The following is a 26,953-nucleotide window of genomic DNA, read 5'->3' as shown; positions in this document are numbered from 1 at the left end:
ACTGGCAAAGGATCAAGCAAGATTCCCTTGGAGTTAACCATTGCCAAGGACGAGCTATAGAGCATCGTGTTTTGAATAGGCAACATGGATTGGAGACCATGAGTTGTTGCGTGAGAAATTAATATAATAATTTCTATGTTCTAAGATACAGCTGGAAAGTCTTCCACATATCCGTGAACTGCTTGGATAAGTAAATCCAAACCAAAGCATCACTAGCAACCTATACAGTTGAAGTTGAAGTACTTATTGCCTAAGAAGCAATAAAACTGAGTTGTTTACATTAAAAAAGTTCTTCACTGATCCTGGGTGGATCACATGTCTGCTGACTTGATGGTTCTTCATTGCAAAATGCGTAGAACCACTATCGAAGTAAGAAAGACTAGATCACATAATAAACAAACTCAAAAGATCTTATCATCATATCTCGAATATTATTCGATGAAAATGATATTAAGATTCGCAAAGCATGATAACTAAACCTATTCAACAAGTGAGAGGCAACACTTACATTGTAGCACTGGAAATCAAGCATAGCTTTGAATTCCATGAACTGTTTTAAAAATGGGTTTGAGGCCCATGGTTGTAAAACATTGGGGTTGAACATTTATCATATATGAAATGTATTTTCATATTTCATTTAATCTTGGTTTAGTATTAAATGATGAGTCCCTTCAAATTTGACGAAATATTCAAGATAGACTGTCAAGAAAAGTCCTGTGACTAAGAAATGTATATCAAGTGAACTTGAATGTCAAAATTTGAAAATGGTCCCTGGTCGGAGTTTTCTATAAATATGGACGCATAGAAAACGTTAGACGACTAGAATGCAAGATAACTAGTAGTTCTGTTTCTTGAACTATGTGGACATGGCAATGTCGTAATCATTTGCATAGATACTTACTTTGGGAAGACTAGTATCGGACAGACCTATGAAACTTTATTGTAAGAGATAAAAATCTGTCATAAGTAAATTTCATTAAAATTATTAGACACTAAATCCTCAATACCTGAGTGATTTGAGATTACTTGTTTGAGAACTGGTTACTTTGACGTTGACCAACCGTCGCACCATAAAAGGAGGCTATAAAGGCAACGCTCAGGTAATCACCTATCAAACGAAGTCTAATCTCAAGATCGCAAGATTTGGATTGTCCTCCCATATATCGGGATGAGATGCTTAAAAGTTGTACAAGGCCACTCGGAGAGCTAAAAACTGTAAAATGCATAGCCGTGCTCGGATGAATCATAGGCTATGATTATCTGTTTATTTGATCAGTTGAACTCTGAAACCGAGAAACACCTCTGGACATAATAAGGATGACAACTCTAACCTTATGTTCAAGAGCAAGCATCGAGCGACAAAGGAATTAGGTAATGCACACTTGTCCCTAAGGACAAGTGGGAGACTGAAGGAAATAGTGCCCTTGGTCCAAGTATGCATATAATATTAAGTCTAATAAATGCGGTTCAATATTAATTAACAAGTTAATAATTCAGTGAGATCAAGTGAGTTGAATGCCTAGCTAGAGGCCGCTTCAGTTCAAGTGGAATTAATTATATTAATCCACAGCTTACTCTTGACTGAACCCGTAGGGTCACACAAATAGTACGTAAACGGATCAAGTATTTAATGGAATTAAATACTCCATCTAGGGATATTCGGAATCGACGGATCTTGGTTTCAGTGGGAGCTGAGATCGTCACAAGCAAGAAATGAATACTTCGGAAACGATGATATTGCCGGAAACGGAAATATGGATCGTATCGGAAATATAAATATTATCCAAGTCGTAGATGTTGCCGAAAACGGAAACATGGTACGTATCGGAAAATATTATCGGAAATGGAAATATTGCCGGAAACGGAAATATTATCAGAATCGGAAATATTATCGGAATCGGAAAATAATTCCGGAAACGGAAATATTAAATATTTGTTCGAAACGGAAATTAATTCCGGAATCGGAAATATTAAATATTGTTCGTATCGGAAATGAATTCCGGAACCGGGAATTTAATCGGAAGCGCATCGTACGAATTAGCATCGGACGAGGCTTGCTAGACGAAGGCCCAGCACGAAGCCAGGCCCACGCCTAGCAAGCCGAGCGCCCAACATGGAGCTGCCACAGCCTCGCCAGGCCCAGCGGAAGGCCAGGCCCAGCAAGGCCTTGGTGTGCGCACGCTAGACGTGCTGTTGGGCTGCGAGCAGCGGCTGCTCGTGTGGGCCGCAAGGCCTGCGCGGGTGGTGCGATGCTCGTGGCCATACGATTCTCATGTTCGTAACGAATCCTAATCCTATCGGAATTCGTGTATTGTCCTAATAGATTAAGTTTATTATTTAGAGTTCAAGTTGGATTCTAATTAATAAATCCAAATTCTATTAGGATTATAATTCCTTTTCCATACCTCTATAAATAGGTGCCTAGCGTCATAATTTATAGACACAATTGAAGTATTCTAAAGGTAAGATTTTGAAGAAAAATCAGCCATACACTTGCACCTAAATAGCCGAAATTCCTAAGCAACCTTAAGGGCGATTCTAGTTGGTCAAGCTTAAGGCGGATCCGGACGTGCTGTGGACTATCTACGGAGGGACGACACTTGTAGTCCTAAAGACTTGTTCTTGTTCGGTTCGGGCGCAGCTAGGGAGGGCACGCTACAAAGTGTATGCATCTAAATTATGCTAAATGATTATGTGTAAATAATATGTTTCCTGGCTTTATGGTTTTTCCGAATGATTTATGTTTTGTCATATGTATCATAACCTAACAGTGGTATCACGAGCCTCTTATTATTTTCATAATCTAAATTGCATAAACATGGTTAAATGTTACAAATTTGCAAGGAATTAAAAGGGGTGATTAATTTTCGTAACTGTTAATTAATTGATAATTGTGTTTATTTAATTATATGTACGCAGTTTTTCGGCAGAATGTTCGTTACTCAACCAAATCGAGTGATTTTTGTGTCAATTCCGCATGTAAAAGGCATTCTAAAATTTCGCCGAAACCCAGAATTCCCAAATTCAAAGATTAACTATGACTTTTCGGAGGTTTTAGTTTTTCGAACGCAAAAGTTTTTAAATTTAAGATGTTAAATTGAATATTTGCGATTCTTGTTGATAAATCTTGAATCTTTGATTGACCTACTGTATATGTTTAACAAGTTTGAATGCCTAGCCTTGTTAATTATACAACCTAATTTGTAATTATGATTAATTTGTTGAAATTCGAATAATTTAGAATTGATTTGATTTTCATAATTAATTAATAATTTAATTAGGTACCAATGATTAAAAACCACCATAAAAATTGTTAATTTGTGTTAAATTTTAAATTTTTATGACCTAGATTTGAATCCATGTTAACCGGAAATTAATTGATTAATAAATTTTCGATTTTTCGCCCTAAAATTATGAAATTAATATGATTTATTAATTTGTCATTAATTTTGGAAATAAAAGTTTTAATTTTTATGCAATTCGCTCATAAAACTTGCACGCACAAAGCAATGGACGCTACGTGTTACCCTTAAGGGGTGTTGTATAGTGCGGGCATGTAAATAATATGTTTCCTGGCTTTATGGTTTTTCCGCATGATTTATGTTTTGTCATATGTATCATAACCTAACAACCTCGTGAACGAGTGCCGAAAAAAGAGCTTTACGAATACTAATTCAAGTACGATTTCAATTTCAATCTAGGCATTTCATGCATTTTTCGAAAACCATATTGTTTGAGAACTTTGCATGTCGCATTCATATTCATGACTACTGTGACAACGTGCTACTTGTGCATTTTGTGGGCGTCTTTGCACGCGTGAATGGCTAACCTCGAGTTCTAGCTTGCCAAAACCCATTAGCCTCCAACTAGGAAACCAAACCCCTAGGAGCATCATTCAAACCTCATGCATCTAAATCGCAAATTTTAGGGTCTTTAGGAGTGTCACTCCATTTGATTCAAAACCCTTAAACACGCCTCACGCACAAATTCCAAATTCAATCCAACGGCGTCATAATGCCGGATTTTTGAGTCCAAATTCCAAGTTACACATTCCAAATTCAATCCAACGGCGTCATCATGCCGGATTTTCGAGTCCAAATTCCAAGTTCCAAATTCCAAATTCAATCCAACGGCGTCATCATGCCGGATTTTCGAGTCCAAATTCCAAATTCAATCCAACGGCGTCATAATGCCGGATTTTCGAGTTCAAATTCCATGTTCCAAATTCCAAACTCAATCCATCGGCGTCATAATGCCGGATTTTCGAGCCCAAATTCCAAGTTTCAAAGTTCAACATTCTATCCAACGGCGTCATAATGCCGGATTTTCAAATCCAAACCTCAAGTTTCCAAGTCAAAGTTCAAATCCAACGGCGTCATAATGCCGAATTTTCTAGTCCAAATTTCGAGTTTCAAGTTCAAATTCAAATTTTCTAGTCCAAAACCTCAATTTTCAAAGTTCAAATCCAACAGTGTCATAATGCCGGGTTTTCTAGTCCAAATTTCGAGTTTCACGTTCAAATTCAAATTTTCTAGTCCAAAACCTCAATTTTCAAAGTTCAAATCCAACGGCGTCATAATGCCGGATTTTCTAGTCCAAAATTCGAGTTTCAAGTTCAAATTCAAATTTTCTAGTCCAAAACCTCAATTTTCAAAGTTCAAATCCAACGGCGTCATAATGCCGGATTTTCTAGTCCAAATTTCGAGTTTCAAGTTCAAATTCAAATTTTCTAGTCCAAAGCCTCAATTTTCAAAGTTCAAATCCGTCCAACGGCGTCATAATGCCGGATTTTCTAGTCCAAATTTCGAGTTTCAAGTTCAAATTCAATTTTCAAGTCCAAATCCAACGGCGCCATAATGCCGGATTTTCTAGTTCCAATTTCGAGTTTCAAGTTCCAAATTCAAGGCTCTATCCAACGGTGTCATAATTTTCTAGTCAAATTTCAAAGTTCAAAACTCAAATCCAACGGCGCCATAATGTCGGATTTTCTAGTCAAGTTTCAAGTTCAAAACCCAAATCCAACGGCGTAATGCCGGATTTTTCTCTATCAAACATTCATGTCTTCAAACCTCAAATTCAAGTTGTCAATACCAATCTTAAAGTCTGAAGTTCGAATGTCAAAACTCATGGCCGGCATAAGGCCAATTTTTCGAATCAATCCTTCAATCTTCAAGTCCTATACTCAAAGTATCTAGTTCCAAATTCATGCCGTCGTAATGCCGACTTTCTATTCTATATTTCAAACTTCAAGTTCGAAGTCCTCAATTCAATTTCAAGTCCTATACTTCAAGATTCCAAGTGCGTCTTTTCCATTTCAAAGTCCAAACTTCGAGTCAAATTCAAATTTCAAATTCACCTTCAAGTTACGAAAACTCTTTTTTTCTATTTGCTCCCCAGTACAAAATTCAAAATACTTCGAACTGGTTCAAAATCCCCTGAAATAATACAAGTCCAATCTTCCAATGGGTTGAAAATCCCCTGAAATAATACAAATTCAAATTCCATATTCTATCTCCGGGTTGAAAGTCGCCTGAAATAATACAAACCCCATTCCAAATACTTCCGACGTGTTGAAAATCCCCTGAAATAGTACAAGTCCAATTTTCCAATCGGGTAGAAATTCCCCTAAAATATTGACGGGTTGAAATTCCCTTGAAATAATAAAAAATCAATTCCATTCAATCGGGTTGAAATTCCCTTCAAACATTCCAAGATCCAACGGGTTGAAACTCCCCTAAAATATTGACGGGTCGAAATTCCCTTGAAATAATACAAAATCAATTCCCTTTCAATCGGGTTGAAATTCCCTTCAAATACTCCAAGTCCAACGGGTTGAAATCCCCCTAAAATATCTACGCGTTGAAATTCCCTTGAAATAATATTAAATTCAATTTCCTAGTACAAGTCCAATTTCCATAATTCTCGAACGGGTTGAAATTCCCTTTAAAATAGTCCAATTTCCAATAGGTCGAAATATTCATTTTTCGATATTCCAAGTTCTAGTACAAAGAGTCAACTTCCACAAAAGAATGAAGGCTCCTCTCAAATATTTCCAACGGGTTGCAAATCCAGGATACAAGTACAAAAACCCAAAAATCCCGAATCTTCGGAGTGGCACATAGAGTCAAGTCTAGGTCTCATTCATTGCATGCAAATCATATCATGTGTCGGGAAGTCCACGTTCTAAAGTCGTCTGGTGTGTTCTAAATAGGAGTCCAAGGATCCTATGGGTTCGTCGAAGAGGAGAGAGGTTGAAAAGAAATCCATCAGCCCTAGCCTCCCTCATAGCTGGCATCGAACGAGCAGCCAGTTCATCTCCTACAAATCAAACTTCTAGCCCCATTCAAGAAACAGTCCAAATGTCTGCCTCTGATCAACTCACTCAACTCCTAACGGCTTTCGCCAGCCTCAGCGCCAACGTGGAGAACATAAGCAACCGACTGGGTGCCGTGGAACAGGGCGCGCTCACTGATGATTTAACCAAGAAGATCGAGAGTCTTGTCAGTAAGGTTACCAATCAAGAGAACTACTTCGACACCTCAATGGAGGACAACCTCAAGGGGAAGGCAAATCTGCCAGACAAATTCTCCGCCAATGATATTCCAAAATTCAAATCAACTGACAATCCCAAGTACAGTCTCAAGAACTTCAGAGCTACAATGGCCATCAAGGGGGTCGAACTCGAGCTATACCCAATGGTATTCGCTATGTCTCTGGAACCTGTCTGCCAGAAGTGGTACTATTCACTCAAGGAACATCAAACAAATACATGGGAAGCGGTTGCTCGAGCATTCATGGAGCAATATAAGCCCAACATTCAACTCCAAACTACTCTAAGGGAACTAGATGTTCTCAGGAAAGGGCCTCAGGAAGGCTTCACTACTTACCTGAACCGGTGGAGAGAAATGGCATCCCAAATGGTAACCCGGCCCTCCGAGATAGAACTGGTCAAGATCTTTATTGCTGGTCTTCTTCCGAAATACAATGCTCACATGAAGTACCTAGGCTTGGAAAGCTTCAAGAGAACCTACGACATCAGGGTCGACATAGAGGATGACCTGATGAAAGCACCAGCAACCCCAGCTCCGCAAGCTGAAAAGTGGAAGGGAAAGAGACCTGAGACAACACACAAAGTTCACGAGGTTAACGCCCTAGAGGCTCCTCAAGGTCCAAAGACAAACAACTTCAAAAGCAATGCTAATCAGCGCAACTATCAAGACAGGCCACATAGGGTCTTCACAAACCTCGGAATTTCTTACAGTGAGGCTTTCGATCGGCTGGTTGAAAAACAAGTAATAGCACCAATCGGTCCAACACCTGATCCGCTGGTCGACAAAAGATCCAAGAGTTGGGATCCGGCAGCCCATTGCAAGTACGATCAGGGGAAGGGTCATGACATCGAAAACAAGAACATGATCGAAAACAAGACCTTACCCTTACCACCCGGGGCTAAGAAAACCCCCTCCGTGCAAGCCATCTCCTATGACTGCGAAGATGAAGAAGAGGAATTCCCCTTCAATTTGATCTCCACAATATGCAAGCCAGGTTACGAGATGATGGTGCCAAGCTTTTGCCATCTACTTCCAAGTGCTCAAAACTGGGTGATCCCCGAACCTAGGGTAACCACCAACATGCAGGAGAACATCTGTCCACTCGCCACCTTGAAGGCTTTAGGTTTCTCCGAGTACGATCTCATGTTAAGTGCCCAACAAACTGTGAAACTCCAGGGTGTCACATACCAAGTCTTGGGAGTCCTCGAGCTGGTTGTCTCCTTTGACACCTATTACGACAAAGCTGAGTTCTTGGTTATCGATGTGCCTACTAACTTCGACCTACTATTCAAAGAGCCTTGGTTCGAGGAAATACTAGATGGCCCTGCCTGCCTCACCCTCAAAGGTTCAAGCTTCTGAGACACTCTCATCAAGCAAAAGCCGGCTGTACGCCAGGAAAAGGACGAGTGCATTCAAGAATACTACCACAGATGGGCAATCTCCGCTCATACAATTCAGCTCGAACTGCCAGAGGGAAAAATGGTGAGAATGTTCCTCTTAGGGCTCAACACTTCATGCAAGGGCAGCTTCGCCGCATTTCCTTACAGCACATGGAATCAAGTCTGGGATCAAGTCCTGAAAGTCTGTGCATGCAGCCCCATCTTCGATGATTATGACGATTATGGCGCAGATGTCTGGGAATACCCTGAGAACTATCTTTATGATTAAGTGTCTTTGTCCAGGTCCAGCATCTGTCTTTCAATTTCTGAGTCTAGCAATGAGTCTAAGTGTCTAGAACTAGAGTCTTGCATCAATCAAGAGCCTCTAAAGGCCGAGCTTCAAGTCAAAACAATCGATGTAATGATTGCTGATTTCAATAACACTTCAATTTCTACTTACTCTTCGAGTCCTAATTCAAAACACAATCCTAATCCAAACAACTTTGCTTCACAAGAAATTGACTTTGAATTTCTAAAAGCTATCGAAAATCACAAAAACAGGACGCCCATAATTGAGGAAACAGAAAAAATCAACGTTTCTAACAGCAGTGATTCAAAACTAGTTCAGATTGGTTTAACTCTTTCTCAAGTAGAGCGGGACGATCTTGTCAAGCTACTTTCGGAGTATGTAGACATCTTCGCATGGTCCTATCATGATATGCCAGGGGTTGATCCAAGCATCGGTCAGCATACAATTCCCCTCATTCTAGGTTCAAAACCCATCAATCAGAAACTCCGTCGCATGAAACCGAATGTTTCCCTCAAAATTAAAGAATAAGTCTCCAAGCAGCTAGAGGCCGGGTTTATTCGAGAAGCAAAATATCCAGAATGGATTGCAAATGTCGTCCCAGTTTCAAAGAAAGATGGAAAAGTACGAATGTGTGTGAACTACAGGGATCTTAACAGGGCCAGCACTAAAGACGGTTTTCCATTGCCTCACATCGACATCTTGGTCGACAACACGGCAAATCACGCCTTACTCTCTTTTATGGACGGGTATGCAGGCTACAATCAGATTCCCATGGCAGAGGAGGACATGGAGAAGACAACCTTCATCACTCAGTGGGGCACATATTGCATACAGTTATGCCGTTCGGACTAAAGAACGCAGGAGCAACTTATCAAAGAACAGCCACAGCCATCATGAGCGATATGATTCACAGGGAAATTGAGGTATATGTCGACGACATGATCGTCAAATCCAAAGAACGACACGAGCATACCTCGATACTTCGAAAGATTTTCAACAGGCTCAGGCAATACAATATGAGGCTCAATCCTCAAAAGTGTGCATTTGGGGTAACGTCAGGCAAGTTACTCGGATATGTTATCAGCTCTCGAGGCATAGAGGCTGATCCTTCAAAAATCAAAGCAATTCTCGAGATGCAACCACCAACGAATGAAAAGGAAATTCGGGGTTTTCTCGGCAGACTACAATATATCAGCAGGTTCATTTCAAGACTCACAATGATCTGTGAACCGGTATTTTGAAAGCTCCGAAAAAGCGAGCCCAAAGTGTTGGATGACGACTGCCAACATGCATTCGACACAATCAAAAGCTACCTTTTCAACCCACAACTGCTAAAGCCAGTCATGCCAGGGATTCCCCTCAGGCTCTACCTCACAACAACAGATTCAACAGTGTGGGCTATGCTTGCCCAGGAAATTGAAGGCAAGGAGAACGTCGTATACTACATAAGCAAAAAGCTAATCGAGTACGAGACCAAATACACTCAGCTCGAGAAACTCAGGATCTCCTTGGTTTAGGCCACAAAGAAACTACGGCACTACATGCTCTCCCATACAGTACATGTTATCAGCAAAGCGGATCCTCTCAAGTATCTATTAGAAAAACCAGCACTCAACGGACGGTTGTCCAGATGGTTGGTCATGCTAGCAGAATTCGACCTCAAATACATTCCACAGAAGTCTATCAAGGGTTCAGCAGTCTCCGATTTCTTAGCCGACTGTCCTGTCGAGGCAGAAGAGGAAGATTACGACTTACCCGACGAGCAAATCTTAATGACCAGTGATGACAGTTGGTCAATGCATTTTGAAGGTGCTTCCAACCAGAACGGGTGTGGTGTTGGAGTAATCCTAGTAGCCCCAGACGGCACTCACATTCCTATATCAGCAAAACTGTAATTCAACGTCACAAACAATGCGGCAGAATATGAAGCATGCATCATGGGCCTAGAAGCCGCCTTATCACTAGGTGTCCAGAAACTTCGAGTATACGGGGATTCCTCCCTAATCATCTACCAAATTTCCGGCAAATGGAAAGTGAGGAGCGAGAGCTTGGCTCCATACCAGTCCTATCTTGAGCAGCTGTCTGAACAAATAGAAGAGCTTCGCTATACATACCTCCCAAGAGAGGAGAATCAATTCACCGATGCACTGGAAAAACTGGCCTCAATGATCAACATTCCAAGCGGCATGGCTGAAATACCACTTACAATTGAAACACGTGAAGAAGCAGCATATGTCCATGCTACTGACGCCGTCGAGCAAGACAAAGATGAACCTTGGTTTACAGACATCCAAAGGTATCTACAATATTCAGAGTATCCCCCACACTTTTCAAGCAAAAATCAAAGGGCTCTACGATTACAATCAGCCAATTTTGTCATAGAAGGCGGCATTCTATACAAAAGGTCCCTTGGCGGTCCTAACCTCCGATGTGTTGACAAGCACGAAGCTCAAAGAGTCATGGACGACATACATGCTGGAGTCTGTGGCACCCACATGAATGGGAAAATGCTAGCCCTCATCAGGGCACGATACTACTGGACTACCCTCGAACGGGACTGCTACTTCTTTGTCAAGAAATGTCCTACATGTCAAAAATGTGCGAATCTGAAGCACATTCCTCCATATACTCTCAGTCATCATCGTGGCCATTCTCAGCCTGGGGTAACGACGTCATCGGCAAAGTCACTCCAACAGGCACCGGGGGTCATGAGTTCATACTGGTCGCCATCGATTATTTCACCAAATGGGTCGAGGCCAGGTCATTCAAAGTATTGGGTTCCAAGCAAGTGGCTGTTAGGGGGGAAAATACCCTCTTAGTGACGTGGGCATATGTGGTAAACATTGCATACGTGGCTGCCAGCAAGACGCGAGGTGGCATTATTCGAACATTGCTCCCAACTGCTGGGCTCAAAACGAACGTTACAAACCCTTGATGAAGCCGGCCTTCGTTACGCATTTATTATCTAATTATGTGCAATTAAGCATAAACGTTACACTTTTATTGTAAATGCCTATAAAATGGCTTAGTCTTGTCTATTTTACACACATGATTTCAAAGCAATAAACCTACGATTATCTTATGCTATTACAACTTGCTCTCACCATTTTCAATTATCTAGCTCGATCGATTGTTAGCACCTTCATCAAAGCAAGTTCGTCTCTAAGTCGAATTTGCCCAAAACAATTTGGCGCCCACCGTGGGGCTGACAATCAAAAGCAGCTCGATAATACCATTCCAATCACCATGGCCGGAAATGCTAGCTCATCCGACGAAATTACTCGTCGCTTCGAAGCCATGGAGCAGCGCATCAACATCCTCCAAAAAGAGAATGAAGCGTTGCACTCCCAAGTCAGATCCACCGCCTCCATCGCCACCGGATCCAGGTTCCAGTACCGGCGAGACACCTCCGGGTTAAACCGCCGCTTGGATCTTGACGCTGCTCCACACCATCCCCTCCACGTACCCTTTGGCGAACCTGGAGGCCCTGTCCTCGAACAGATCCGCAAATTCGACCCGCTACCGAATCCGCCCCGCTCTAACCCGAGTTGGCTTCCGCCACCCCCAATTCGACCATCCTCTGCGGGAACATCGGCAACAATTGTCGCCACGACGGCTGCCCGGGTCACCCCACCTCAGGTCGGCATGACAACATCCACCATGGTGTCGGCTCCCGCATCTGTTCCGGTGTCTCGTTCGTTGCCCCCTCTAATGATGACCATGTCGATGCCTCTGCCCGTCACACTTCCGGTACAAGGATCAGCGCCAGTAGCTCAAATACCATGGGACCAGCTCTTCTCTCACCAAGTCGTCCAACCTGTCGTCAACTTAGTCACTTCGGCGCCAGGAGCACCCCCCCTTAGCCCCCAGTTGATCGCGGTTCCTTTGGCCAGCCAGGCGCCACAAGCAGCGTTTCCAAACGCCCTAATGCGACCCGACTCTTCTCGAAACTACTCTCCATACACTCCTCTTAACAGGTCAGTCGTTCCGGTTAGTCACGGTTTCGTAACCCCTTTCCCTTATGTTGCAGGTACCCACGCTACTCAAGGAACGCCCCCATACATGCAACAAGTGGGGCCGCAGTTCACTCCCCATCAACCTCATGGCGTTTATCCACAAAATACCTATTATCAACATCTCCAAGCCAGCCTTCCCGAAACTTTCAGCCCTCTCGTCCTAGTGCTCAACAACATTTGCGAAAACACCAATCACCAACTCCAACAAATCATGACCATGATAAACAAAATCCCAGGAGTGCCAACACCAATCAAGGAAGCCAGCCTAGACAATTATGCCGACTCCCCATATGCTGATCCCATTGATGAAATAGACATCCCAAAATGATTCAGCCCACCCAACATGCCTATGTATGACGGGACGTCCGATCCAAGGGAACATATCTTGACCTACAAACAACGGATGATGACCATTCCAGTCCCCAAACATATGAGAGAAGCCAGCCTTTGCAAGGGGTTCAGTTCGACATTGGTTGGGCCCGCCTTGAAGTGGTTAACCAGCCTGCCAAATGGATGCATCACCTCCTTTGCTCATCTCGACAACATGTTCAATCAACAGTTTGCTAGCAGCAGGTGCCTGGAGAAGCAGACAAGCGACTTATACCGAGTGATCCAACGCCATGACGAACCCCGGAAAGACTACATAGCCCGGTTCATCAGGGAGAAGGTGACTGTTCCTGAATGTGATGTCCCGACAGCTATCGAAGCTTTCAGGCAAGGATTGTATGGCGAAACCGACCTCTGTAGGGATCTAATCAAATACCCCTGCAAGACGTTCGAAGACGCTCAAGCCAAAGCAATGGCCCAAGTAAGGTTGGAAGAGACTCTCCATTCTCGGAACGGGGGTAATGACTACTCGAAGACGGAAAGACGATTGCCCTATCCCAAGAGAAGCAATGATCGCCCTGCTCCTTATTCCCGACCTCAACACGTAGCAGTGGTTGAAGATGACGACGACTCCGACTGGAAGAGTAGTCCGGACCTGCCACCAAAAATTAATGAATATTCTTTTTGTGTTGACACTGTAGGTCTAATGAACCACCTCTCGAAGATGGGGAAAGCAGTACAGTGGCCTCTGAAGTCTAGCAAACCCGAATCAAAGAAGAATCCTTCGAAATGGTGTGATTTCCACGCTGACATCGGTCACACCACCAACGACTGCGTCGCGTTGAGAAGAGAAGTGGCCTATCTGTTGAAAAATGGTTACCTCAAGGACGTCATGTCGGACAAAGCTCGCGGTGTTGTCAACAAAGACAATTCTGATTCTCCATCTCGACCTCCTCGACCTCCCCCTCATACTAAAACTGTGAATTTTGTTGCTGGATGTTCTCACATTTGTGGTTTAACTTATTCTGCAACGAAGAGGAACGCCCGAGAGAGCGAGATAGACAGAACGGCCCGAGCCGTAGCCTCAAAATATCTAACCCCTATATCGTTTGATGAATCTGATGCAGGGAACATCTCGGATAAACATCATGACGGCTTAGTAATATCCATTCCTGTTGGGAACTGCATGGTCAGACGAGTCCTTGTCGACAACGGTAGCTCGACTAACGTGATGATGCTCAATGCCCTCAAGGAAATGGGGCTCAACCTGGATACAAATATCGTTAAAAAGTCCACCGTGTTGATAGGGTTCAATGGCGAAGCAAAGACCACCTTCGGAGAAGTCACCCTACCTGTTTATGCTCAAGGAATAAACCAACAGGTAAAATTTTGTGTTATTGATTGCCCTTCATCTTACAACATTATCTTGGGCAGGCCATGGATCCATGACGTATCACCAAACCATCAAGTTCCCAACTCGGTGGGGGGTTCAAGAAATCAAGGGAGATCAGCAAGAGTCCAAGGAATGCTACAAAGCAGCCCTAAAGCCCTCAGCCACAAATAAATCTTCATTATAGCAATTACAGTCCGGGTCCGAACCAGCAAGCTACAATGAGCCCAAGTCCGAGCAACTCGACGAGGTCATCTTGGATCCTGCGAAACCAGAACAGGTTGTCTTTATTGGATGCGACGTACCTGACGACATCAGGTCGGAACTTATCACGTTTCTCAGAGCCAATGCAGATTGTTTCGCATGGTCCCATGAAGATATGTCCGACATCAGTCCAGACGTCATCATTCACAAACTCAGTGTCGACCCCCGACATAAGCCCGTCAAACAAAAGCGGCGGAAGTTCGCTCCAGAACGCAACCAAATTATCAACGATGAAGTTCATCAACTACTAGATACAAGAAAGATCAGGGAAGTAAGATACCCAGAATGGTTGGCCAATGTCGTCGTAGTAAGAAAAAAGAATGGGAAATGGCGAGTGTGCATAGACTTCACCGACATCAACAAGGCATGCCCTAAAGATTCTTTTCCCTTACCCCACATCGTCGCCATGGTTGATGCTACTGCGGGATATGAGATGCGTTCAGTGGATACAACCAGATTTTGAGCACCCAGAAGACCAAGAGAAAACTGCCTTCATCACGGAGCGGGGAACTTATTGTTACAAGGTCATGTCGTTCGGTTTAAGGAATGCAGGCGCCACCTATCAGCCCCTAGTCAACAAAATGTTCAGAAAACAGCTGAGCGACACAATGGAAGTCTACATCGACGACATGCTTATAAAATCCAAGAAAGCCTCGGATCACATTACGCATCTCCAACAAGCCTTCGACGTGTGGCGAGAGTACAACATGAAGCTCAACCCCACAAAATGCTCGTTCGGAGTCTCTTCTGGAAAATTCTTAAGTTACATGATTACTCAAAGAGGCATCGAAGCTAGTCCTGATCAGATCCGCGCAATCATCAACCTACAATCACCTCGAAACCAGAAGGACGTACAAAAGTTAGCAGGCAGAGTGGCTGCCCTCAACCGCTTCATCTCCAGGTCGTCCGACAAATGCAAATTGTTCTACGACATCCTCAGGAAGAATGAGAAGTTCAGCTGGACTGACCGACACGAAGCCGCATTACAACAACTCAAACAGTACATGTCAAACCCTCCGCTACTGTCCAAACCAAAAGACAACGAAGAACTACAGGTGTACCTTGCAGTTACGGAGGCGACCATCAGTGCGGTACTAGCACGAGAGGAAGACGGCAAACACCTACCTGTTTATTACGTCAGTAAGTCCTTACTTAGCGCCGAAACAAGGTACTCTCATCTCGAAAAACTTGTCGTTGCTTTAGTCGTCGCTTCTGTTAAATTGCGCCCTTATTTCAAATGTCATCCTATCATTGTTAGAACTAACTATCCAATGAAGTCAATCATGAGGAAACCCGAGTTGTCTGGCAGGATGTCCAAATGGGCAATACAATTAGGTTGTTACGACATCAGATACGAACCTTGCACAGCCATCAAGTCGCAAGCTCTGGCTGATTTTGTGGCTGACTTCAGCCCGAGCCTCCAACACGAAGTCGATCACGAAGTCAACACACTGACCGACAATGGATCCTCATCAACATGGACCCTACATACTGACGGCTCCTCCAATATACGGGGGACAGGTCTCGGCATCGTGCTAAAGTCGCCACAAGGGGACACCATAGTACACTCTGTCTGTTGCGAGTTCAAAGCTACCAACAACGAGGCGGAGTATGAAGCCTTGATTCTGGGATTATCATTAGCACTCGACATGAATATCCACCGACTTGAGGTACATTGTGATTCTTTTTTGATTATCAGTCAGATTAACGGTTCGTATGCAGCAAAGGACTCAAAGATGCAGTCCTACTTGGAAATAGCAAAAAGGCTCGTGAACAAGTTCGACTCATACACCTCACAACAAATACCAAGAGACCAAAACACCCAGGCTGACGCCTTAGCCAATCTTGGCTCAAACATCAAACCTAAACTCATCTCCATCCTCGTAGTCTACTTAATGTATCCAGCCATCACCAAAGATAACCTGCCCATCACCGAACAGTCCCAACCTACTCAAATGCCCTCATGGCGCGACCCTTACATACACTGGCTCAAATACAACACAACCCCACCTGGAGTCACCCACGAAAAGTCCTTGCGCATGAAAGCCTCCAGATTCATCCTCATCCATGGAGTATTGTTCAGAAAATCGGTTGCAGGACCGTACCTGAGATGCCTAGATCATGACGAGATCGAGTCGACATTGCGCAACATACATGATGGAGAATGTGGAAACCACGCCGGAGGAAGAAGCTTAGCCCACAAAACCCTTACCATGGGATATTTCTGGCCCACCATAAAAAAAGACGCAATCACCTTTGCTAAGAGGTGCGACTCCTGCCAGCGGTTCGCGTCCATCTCTCATCAACCTTGTGAAGTACTCCAACCTATCATGTGAAGGAAATAATGCCCTTGGTCCAAGTATGCATTCAATGTTAAGTCTAATAAATGCGGTTCAGTATTAATTAACAAGTTAATAATTCAGTGAGATCAAGTGAGCTGAATGCCTGACTAGAGGCCGCTTCAGTTCAAGTGAAATTAATTATATTAATCCACAGCTTACTCTTGACTGAACCCGTAGGGTCACACAAATAGTACGTAAACGGATCAAGTACGTATTTAATGACATTAAATACTCCATCTATGGATATTCGGAATCGACGGATCTTGGTTTCAGTGGGAGCTGAGATCGTCACAGGCAAGAAATGAATACTCCGGAACCGATGATATTGCCGGAAACGGAAATATGGATCGTATCAGAAATATAAATATTATCCTAGTCGTAGATGTTGCCGGAAACGGAAACATTGTACGTATCGGAAATATTATCGGAAATGGAAATATTGCCGGAATCGGAAATATTGCCGGAAACGGAAATATTGTCAGAATCGGAAATATTATCGGAATCGGAAAATAATTCCGGAAACGGAAATATTAAATATTTGTTCGAAACGGAAATTGATTCCGGAATCGGAAATATTAAATATTGTTCTTATCGGAAATGAATTCCGGAACCGGGAATTTAATCGGAAGCGTATCGTACGAATAAACATCGGACGAGCTTGCTAGACGCAAGGCCTAGCACGAAGCTAGGCCCAACGCCTAGCAAAGCCCGCGCGCGACCATAGCAAGCAAAGCCCAAACGCGAGAGCAAGGCCAGCAGGCGCGCGCCCCTCGTGGGCTGCGAGCACTTGCTGGGCCTGGGCTCAGCGCGCGCGCGCATTTCGCCCCTCGTGGGCTGCTGCGCCTGCGTGTGTGTTTGTGCTTGCATACGAAACCTTGATCGGTTAGGATTCGTATAAGATTGATTTCCTAAGTCTACTAGATAAATTAAGTGATTGAATTTTAGATTAATTCAGATTCACTAAATCGTTTCCTAGTAGGATTCTAATATCCGATACCCATGCCCTATAAATAGGTGATCAATGCTCACAATTTATATCGAGTATTCAAAGTGATTTTTGAGAGCAAAAATTCAGTCATACAATTGCCTATATGTGCCGAAAATTCTAAGTACCTTAAGGGCGATCCTAGTTGGTCAAGCTTAAGGCGGATCCGGACGTGCTGTGGACTATCTGCGGAGGGACGACACTTGGAGTCCTAAAGACTTGTTCTTGTTCGGTTCGGGCGCAGCTAGGGAAGGCACGCAACAAAGTGTATGCATCTAAACTATGCTAGATGATTATGTGTAAATAATATGCTTTCCTGGCTTTATGGTTTTTCCGCATGATTTATGAATTGTCATATGTATCATAACCTAACATCATGTCCCCTTGGCCCTTCATGAAATGGGGGATGGACATAGTAGGTCCCTTACCACAAACATCAGGACAACGCGTCTTCATGTTGGCAATGACTGATTACTTCTCCAAATGGATCGAAGCAGAAGCTTTCAAGCGAGTTCGAGATACTGAAGTCATCTCGTTCATCAAACGAAATATCCTTAGTCGGTTCGGTATCCCTTCCGAGATCGTCTGCGACAATGGTTCTCATTTTATCAGCAACAAAACCAAAGAATTCTGCAGTAGGTATAACATCACCTTGCACACCTCAACACCAAGATATCCTCAAGCGAATGGCCAAGCCGAGTCAAGTAACAAAATCATCATCAACAACCTCAAGAAGCGCCTCGACGACGCCAAAGGAAGATGGCCAGACGAGTTACCTATGATCCTTTGGGCCGATAGGACGACGCCCAAGCCAAATATTTGCGATTCCTGTTGATAAATCTTGAATTTTTGATTGACCTACTGTATATGTTTAACAAGTTTGACCTAGTCTTGTTAATTATGCAATCTAATTTGTAATTATGATTAATTTTTTGAAAACTGGAATAATTTAGAATTAATTTGATTTTCATAATTAGTTATAATTTAATTAGATACCTATGATTCAAAACCACCATAATTAGTTATGTTAAATTTTAAATTTTTATGACCTAGACTTGAATCCATGTTAATCGGAAATCAATTAAATAATAAATTTTCGATTTTTCGCCCTAAAATTATGAAATTAATATTATTTATTAATTTGTCATTAATTTTGAATATAAAATTTTAATTTTTATGCGACTCGCTCATATAACTTGCACGCACAAAGCAATGGACGCTACGTGTTACCCTTAAGGGGTGTTGTATAGTACGGGCATGCGACAACGAGCAAGGGAGCTCGGCCCATGCGGTACGAATGCAGCGAGCAAGGGCATGGTGCACGATCACAAGGCAGCAGCCCTGCCTTGTGTCGTGGGCTGTGAGCAATGGGCGTGTGGGCAGGGGCGAAAGCAAGGCACAACAGTCGCGTGTGGGCAGCAAGCGTGCTGCGCCACAGCGCGCACTGCCTCGCGCAAGCATGCGGAGCCTCGCGCGCAGCGAGCGCAAGCTCGCGTGCCACGAGCGCTACGCACAGCGTCGATGCCTCTCGCGCAGCGAGCGCCAGCTTGCATACTGCTGCCTCGTGCGATGAGCGCAAGCTCGCGTGCGGGAAAGGCAGGCGCGCAGCGAGCGATGGCTCGCATGGATCGAGCGCAGCGAGCGATGGCTCGCGTGCATCGAGCGCTGGCGCGCGCAGCGAGCACCAGCTCGCGTGATGCCTTGCGATGGTGAGCAGCAGCGATGCGACGCAGCGCATGGGCTGCGCGCACATGGCCAGCGATGGCTGTGTGCGTGTGGCCCATGGGCGTGCGTTGCGTGGGATTGTTGCGTTGCGATTAGATCGTTTTGAAATTTTAATTTGAAATGTTCAGTTTACGTAATTTTAATTAATTTTAAAATTAATAATTTAAATTATTTTCTTGGATTTTAATTTTGAATATTGTAATTATAATAAATTTTATTTATTCTAATTATTTTACTAAAATTAAAATCATGAATTAATTTAAATACGACTGAAATTAAATTAAACTTTTTGGATTCAATTATAAATTTATATGAGCTTTAAATTTTAATTAAATTTGTATGTTTCCGGTTAGACTAGAAATACATTTTTATGTTTAAAATTAGTAAAGCATATGAGTTTATTGGTTTAAGTGGGAACCCCTTTTTAGTCATAAACTCTTGATTAGGTCTACAAATCCTTAAGGTTAAAACAACTTGATTAGAATTAATAAAGACTGAATAATTTGTAAATTATTGGTGCCCTTGATTAATTGCTGCAAATGTTTATGTGATGCATAATGTGTTTTACTAACCAACTATGTGGGCCATTCATGATAATGAATGGGTGAATGGTATATATTGTATATGTACTGTTTTGCAGGTTATGAAGTGACTAGTATGGCCTAAATAGGATAGAAAATATGGTCTGCGAACCATTAATTTGAATGTAATTGGTCTAAAGTACCAAAGTTGTTTTTCAATTCAAATATGGTCTGCGTACCATCAAATAGTTGTAATTAGTTTTAATTATAGCCTATCCTATTTGAAGAAAATGGTGCCTCCCACGGAGATTTTCAAGACGGACTTTGAAGTTAAAAGCTTCAAGATGAAGTCAGGCCATACTAGATCACATTTATCTTATGCATGTTTTAAGTTATTTATTGCTTTTAAATATGTCTTAAAATGCATGAGATCAAAAGCTTGATTATGTTGCATGATTAAGGATTTTAGTTCACTTAAAATCTAACCAACATAGTAAGAGCCTTAAGTTCCAAACTTAAAAATTGAGTTAAAAGGTGCCATGCCAAAATATACACTTGCTTGGATATCCTTTACATCAATCTAGTAATAGTTTTCGCTCAGCGAGGTGTTACTTATTGGTCCTAAAGGGGCAAGGTACACAAATAATTGTGAGTACATGTTAGTTTTGGTGAAATTCAACGATATAAGTAATGAGTCCTTTTATGTCGTGGCAAAATCGTTAGGTTTACCTAATAAGTTCTTGGACGTACCTATCAACCAAGAATAGTTTCTAGACTATTAGCAAAAGGCTTTTGCTTACCTAAGATGTTTTAGGATTAAGTCGACAAACTGTGCTTAATTCTTCAATGATTTTAGGATCTTGGAATCATTTTATTCACACCTGCCGGAACACATAACTCGAATAAAATGCTAATGACTTGTTTAAATTGCATGATTGCTTTAATTTCAAGTTATTATTCATGATAAATGTTTAGACTTTGCATGCTTCAATGAATGTTTTAATTATTGTTTATAATTAAATATCTTGCACTGCAATAAATCCTTTTAGAAAGGAAACAGTAAGTTTCCTCGATTGGTAGTGAATCCAAGAACGATTCACGGAAATGAGAGAAAGTGAGCAATTTAAAATGTACGTTTCTTATAGCGACTTTTATGGTTGTTTTCGAACATCAAAGTCGAATGGCAAACCAATTGGTGCTTGTGAACTCAAAATACACTGTAGTTTTGAGATCATAAAGCATTGAGTTTAATACGCTCAGCTTTACCAATGGTTAACAACCTAATATCTTTGTCCATTTAATTCTCGAATGAGTCTAGTCCCTAGACATTCGAATAGATCGATGCTTAGAGAACTTCTGGTAAGATCATCTAGTTGAAACTTAATATTCAACATAAATTAAATGGTAAGAACCTTGTTGGGGTGACATTGGACATGTCTAATAAAGTATAAAAGTCAACACTAAAGAATTCAATTCTTAAGACTATAAGAAAGGGTACAAGAAATAGGAAAACGAGGAACAAATGAAAGGAATTTACGATTCCGTTTCTACCTATAAGTTTATGTTTAAAGAGAAGTGACCTAGCAATCAAACTTCCTTGGTATCATATACCGCTTGAGGTTCTTACTTCGGTAATAACTCAAACAATGGAAGCTAGGATACACTAATGACCTACAAGTGGGAAATGAAGCATGGCAATGCTACATTAGTTGTAGGGTCATCTAGTTTGTTTTAAGTCCTTTCAAAGGCTGGAACTTAATGGCTATTTTGTTCCATAATCAGCATACCTAAATTTCTACTTCAAACACAGAAAGACTCGCATTCAAGAAAAAAAAAACAAAAACAAATGGTTGTTTGTTTATTTGAATGAAATGGTCATTTACAAGTTGAGTCAATATGCTTGATTAAAACAAACAACTCTTTAACAATAAGAACTTTACTAGGTTCAAATCAATCTCTTGATTTGAGTTCCACTAACCTTTAGCATTGTTGCTTAGACCATATCAACAAGTTAACATTCATAAGCTCTATTTTGATGGACTTTTGAAAGTTGATTGATTTCTAGATCAATTCAAGACAAGCTAGTCTTACTTGTTGAAAGTAACAAAAGATATGAACTATTGTTAGAACGCCTAGACAATAGAGTTCAAAGCTAAAGAAAGATTTTATGACTTTATTATTTCACATGGATTTGAGTGAATATAGGTTTATTGACTCAAATGTGATATAAGTTGAATCTGTTTGGGTAGTTCCAAGATTCAGAAGTATAAAATCCACTTGGCAAGAAATCATAAAGATCTAGGTTAGATCATGTTGATGATTACTTGAGACCAAATATGATCATCAATGATTGTGTGTTGTAATTTCACAATCTAGGTCCATAAGATATGGCATATCTTAGTTGGAATAATCGAAGTCAATTAGTACTTGATTCGATTAATGATGAATCATAAAGACTTTTCCTATAATTTCTAAAACAAAAAGCTCAACTACCACCAAACTAAACCAAATTCGTCAAAGCTATTGAAAAGTAATTTCAAAATAACTTTTTATATCTAGAGAGTTGCTAAACTCAGAGGGAGCTTAGTGTTTGTTATTCAACAAACTAAGGCCCAAGTATAGATATACGTTTCATTGTGATTTATTCAAATGAGACACAAGGGTATTGTTTCTACCACGAATTTTTGAGAACATAATGTTTGTTTGCTCGAAATGATGTCCTTTTGGAGATTCGTTTCCAAAATGACAAGTGGGAGAAAATAGACCTCGAAAGTCTTCGAGTCGAACAACAAACATAAAGGACATTCCGGAGGCTTTTCAAAGTTTTTTAGAAAATCCGAACACGTATTCTTTAAGGACTTTAGAAGTGGCTTTTAAAGAATAGACGTCTCTTAGAAGACTTTACAAGTGCTTCAAGGAGAACAGAATATTCAACGGACTTTTAAGTGGCTATTGATATTCTGTTGTTTGATGTTCTATACCCTTGTAGGCATAGAGTTCAAGTCACTGAAACTATGAGATTCTTCTATTAGATAGTGAAGAAACATGGAGTTCAGGTCACTGAAACTATGCAAATTCTTCTATTAGATAGTGAAGAAACCTACAACTTGCAGTCAAACTATTATCATGTAGATTAATGAGTTTGTGACTTGTAAGAAAGCTATGACGAAACCCAGATTCCCTAAAATGGTTAGAGGCCATATATAGACTCAAATGTTTTAAATGGTTAGAGGCCATAAAACATACTCAATGTTTTGATGACAAAATTGAAATTTTGTTGATTTGCAAGAATAGTTTCACACCTATTGGTTGCAAGTTTGTTTTAAGGATAAAAACTATCAAACATGAAATTGTGTTCACACACAAAGCTAGATTAGTTGCTAAAGGTTACAAGCAAATTCATGACATGGATTGTGTTGAAACCTCATGCATAATCGTAATACTCAAATCTATAATTCAAGCAATGATTGCATATTGGTACATATGACAATTGGATGACAAAACGTATTCCTCAATCAAATGTTGGAAGAAACTATGTACATGGTATGTCATAGGATTTGTGGATCCAAATAAATGCTTGAAAAGGAAAGCTAGCTTATAAAATCTAAGTACAGATTTAAGCAAGCAATTGGGAATTGGAATTGTATTTTAGTGAAGCTAATAAGTATTTTAGTTTCATAAAATGAACATGATTCTTATAGATATATAAGAAGTTTAGTGGGAGTACGTAAAACTTAATTGTTCCTATGTGTATTACACACATATCTCTCTATTGTGAAATAACATTCAAATGCTAATGACTTAGATTTGAAATTATTCATCAAAGATGGACCATGGAGAAACTTAGTACATACTGGGTATTAAGATCTATTTACAAAGGTCTTATATTATTGTTGTGGATTAAGTAATGGCATTTACTAAATCAAACACGAAATACTCCATTGGAGATATTCGACCCATGTGAATAAATCTAAGTAATGAATGTTTGAACTATGTATAAGCATTTACTAAGTTAAACATCAAAGAATCTAATGAGACTCTTAACCTATATTATATGTCAAAGAATTTAGCTGGATTCAGTATCTACTGAAATTGAATGAGCTAAAGTTACATGAATAGAATTCAATTGGGAATTATTCTGCAAAAGAATTTATCATGTATATAATATAATATGAGGATCGCCAAAAACGTATCGTATGACTTTAGGCATGACGAACATATACCAATCTCTATTGATCTAAGTGAAGATCAACTAGATTGAGATCAAGAACACTTATGGTACTTGAAAAGGTACATAGGAATAGTTCTTGATTCAAGGAAATAAAGATATGCTAAATATTGATGCTACACGCATAAACACTGGCAAAGGATCAAGCAAGACCCTTTGGAGTTAACCATTGATAAGGACGAGCTATAGAGCATCGTGTTTTGAAATGGCAACATGGATTGGAGACCATGAGTTGTTGCGTGGGATATTAAAATATTAATTTCTATGTTCTAAGATACAGCTGGAAAGTATTCCACATATCTGTGAACTGCTTGGATAAGTAATTCCAAACAAAGCATCACTAGCAACCTATAAAGTTGAAGTAAAAGTACTTATTGCCTAAGAAGCAATAAAACAGGGTTGTTTATGTTAAAGAGTTCTTCACTTAACTTGGGTAGATCACCTATCTGCTGGCTTGATGGTTCTTCATTGAAAAATGCGTAGAACCACTCTTGAAGCAAGAAAAACGTCTGCTAACTTGATGGTTCTTCATTGCAAAATGAGTAAAACCACCATCAAAGTAAGAAAGACTAGATCACATAATAAACAAGCTCGAAAAGATCTTATCATCATATCTCGAAGAACATTCGATGAAAAGGATATTAAGATTGGCAAAGCATGATAACTAAACCTATGCAAAAAGTGAGAAGCAACACTCACATTGTAGCACTGGAAATCAAGCATAGCTTTGAAATTCCATGAACTGTTTTAGAAGATGGGTTTGAGGGCCATGGTTGTAAAACATTGGGGTTTAACATTTATCACATATGAAATGTATTTTCATATTCCATTTAATCTTGGTTTAGTATTAAATGATGAGTCCCTTCAATTTGACGAAATATTCAAGATAGACTGTCAGGACCAGTCCTGTGACTAAGAAATGTCTATCAAGTGAACTTGAATGTCAAAAGTTGAGAATGGTCCCTGGTCGGAGTTTTCTATAAAATTGGACGCATAGAAAACGTTAGACGACTAGAATGCAAGATGACTAGTAGTTCTGTTTCTTGAACTATGTGGACATGGCAATGTCATAATCATTTGCATAGATACTTACTTTGGGAAGACTAGTATCGGACAAGACCTATGAAACTTTACTGTAAGAGATGAAAATCTGTCATAAGTAAATTTCATTAAAATTATTAGACACTAAATCCTCAATACCTGAGTGATTTGAGATTACTTGTTTGAGAACTGGTTGCTTTGACGTTGACCAACCGTCGCACCGTAAAAGGAGGCTATAAAGGCAACGCTCAGGTAATCACCTATCAAACGAAGTCTAATCTCAAGATCGCAAGATTGGGATTGTCCTCCCATAAATCGGGATGAGATGCTTAAAAGTTGTACAAGGCCACTCGGAGAGCTAGAAACTGTGAAATGCATGGCCGTGCTCGGATGAATCATAGGCTATAATTATCTGTTTATTTGATCAGTTGAACTCTGAAACCGAGGAACACCTCTGGCAATAATAAGGATGACAACTCTTACCTTATGTTCAAGAGCAAGCATCGAGCGACAAAGGAATTAGGAAATGCACACTTGTCCCTTTAGGGACAAGTGGGAGACTGAAGGAAATAATGCCCTTGGTCCAAGTATGCATTCAATGTTAAGTCTAAAAATTGCGGTTCAGTATTAATTAACAAGTTGATAATTCAGTGAGATCAAGTGAGCTGAATGCCTGAGTAGAGGCCGCTTCAGTTCAAGTGGAATTAATTATATTAATCCACAGCTTACTCTTGACTGAACCCGTAGGGTCACACAAATAGTACGTAAACGGATCAAGTATTTAATGGCATTAAATACTCCATCTATGGATATTCGGAATCGACGGATCTTGGTTTCAGTGGGAGCTGAGATCGTCACAGGCAAGAAATGAATACTCCGGAAACGATGATATTGCCGGAAACGGAAATATGGATCGTATCGGAAATATAAATATTATCCAAGTCGTAGATGTTGCCGGAAACGGAAACATGGTACGTATCGGAAATATTATCGGAAATGGAAATATTGCCGGAATCGGAAATATTGCCGGAAACGGAAATATTGTCAGAATCGGAAATATTATCGAAATCGGAGAATAATTCAGGAAACGGAAATATTAAATATTTGTTCGAAACGGAAATTGATTCCGGAATCGGAAATATTAAATATTGTTCGTATCGGAAATGAATTCCGGAACCGGGAATTTAATCGGAAGCGTATCGTACGAATAAACATCGGACGAGCTTGCTAGACGCAAGGCCTAGCACGAAGCTAGGCCCAACGCCTAGCAAAGCCCGCGCGCGACCAAAGCAAGCAAAGCCCAAACGCGAGAGCAAGGCCAGCAGGCGCGCGCCCCTCGTGGGCTGCGAGCACTTGCTGGGCCTGGGCTCAGCGCGCGCGCGCGCATTTCGCCCCTCGTGGGCTGCTGCGCCTGCGTGTGTGTTTGTGCTTGCGTATGAAACCTTGATCGGTTAGGATTCGTATAAGATTGATTTCCTAAGTCTACTAGATAAATTAAGTGATTGAATTTTAGATTAATTCAGATTCACTAAATCGTTTCCTAGTAGGATTCTAATATCCGATACCCATGCCCTATAAATAGGTGATCAATGCTCACAATTTATATCGAGTATTCAAGTATTCAAAGTGATTTTTGAGAGCAAAAATTCAGTCATACAATTGCCTATATGTGCCGAAAATTCTAAGTACCTTAAGGGCGATCCTAGTTGGTCAAGCTTAAGGCGGATCCGGACGTGCTGTGGACTATCTACGGAGGGACGACACTTGGAATCCTAAAGACTTGTTCTTGTTCGGTTCGGGCGCAGCTAGGGAAGGCACGCAACAAAGTGTATGCATCTAAACTATGCTAAATGATTATGTGTAAATAATATGCT

The sequence above is a fragment of the Spinacia oleracea genome, chromosome 6, assembly GCF_020520425.1.
Source record: "Spinacia oleracea cultivar Varoflay chromosome 6, BTI_SOV_V1, whole genome shotgun sequence".
Lineage (NCBI taxonomy): Eukaryota > Viridiplantae > Streptophyta > Magnoliopsida > Caryophyllales > Amaranthaceae > Spinacia > Spinacia oleracea.
Note: the sequence above shows the minus strand (reverse complement) of the source record.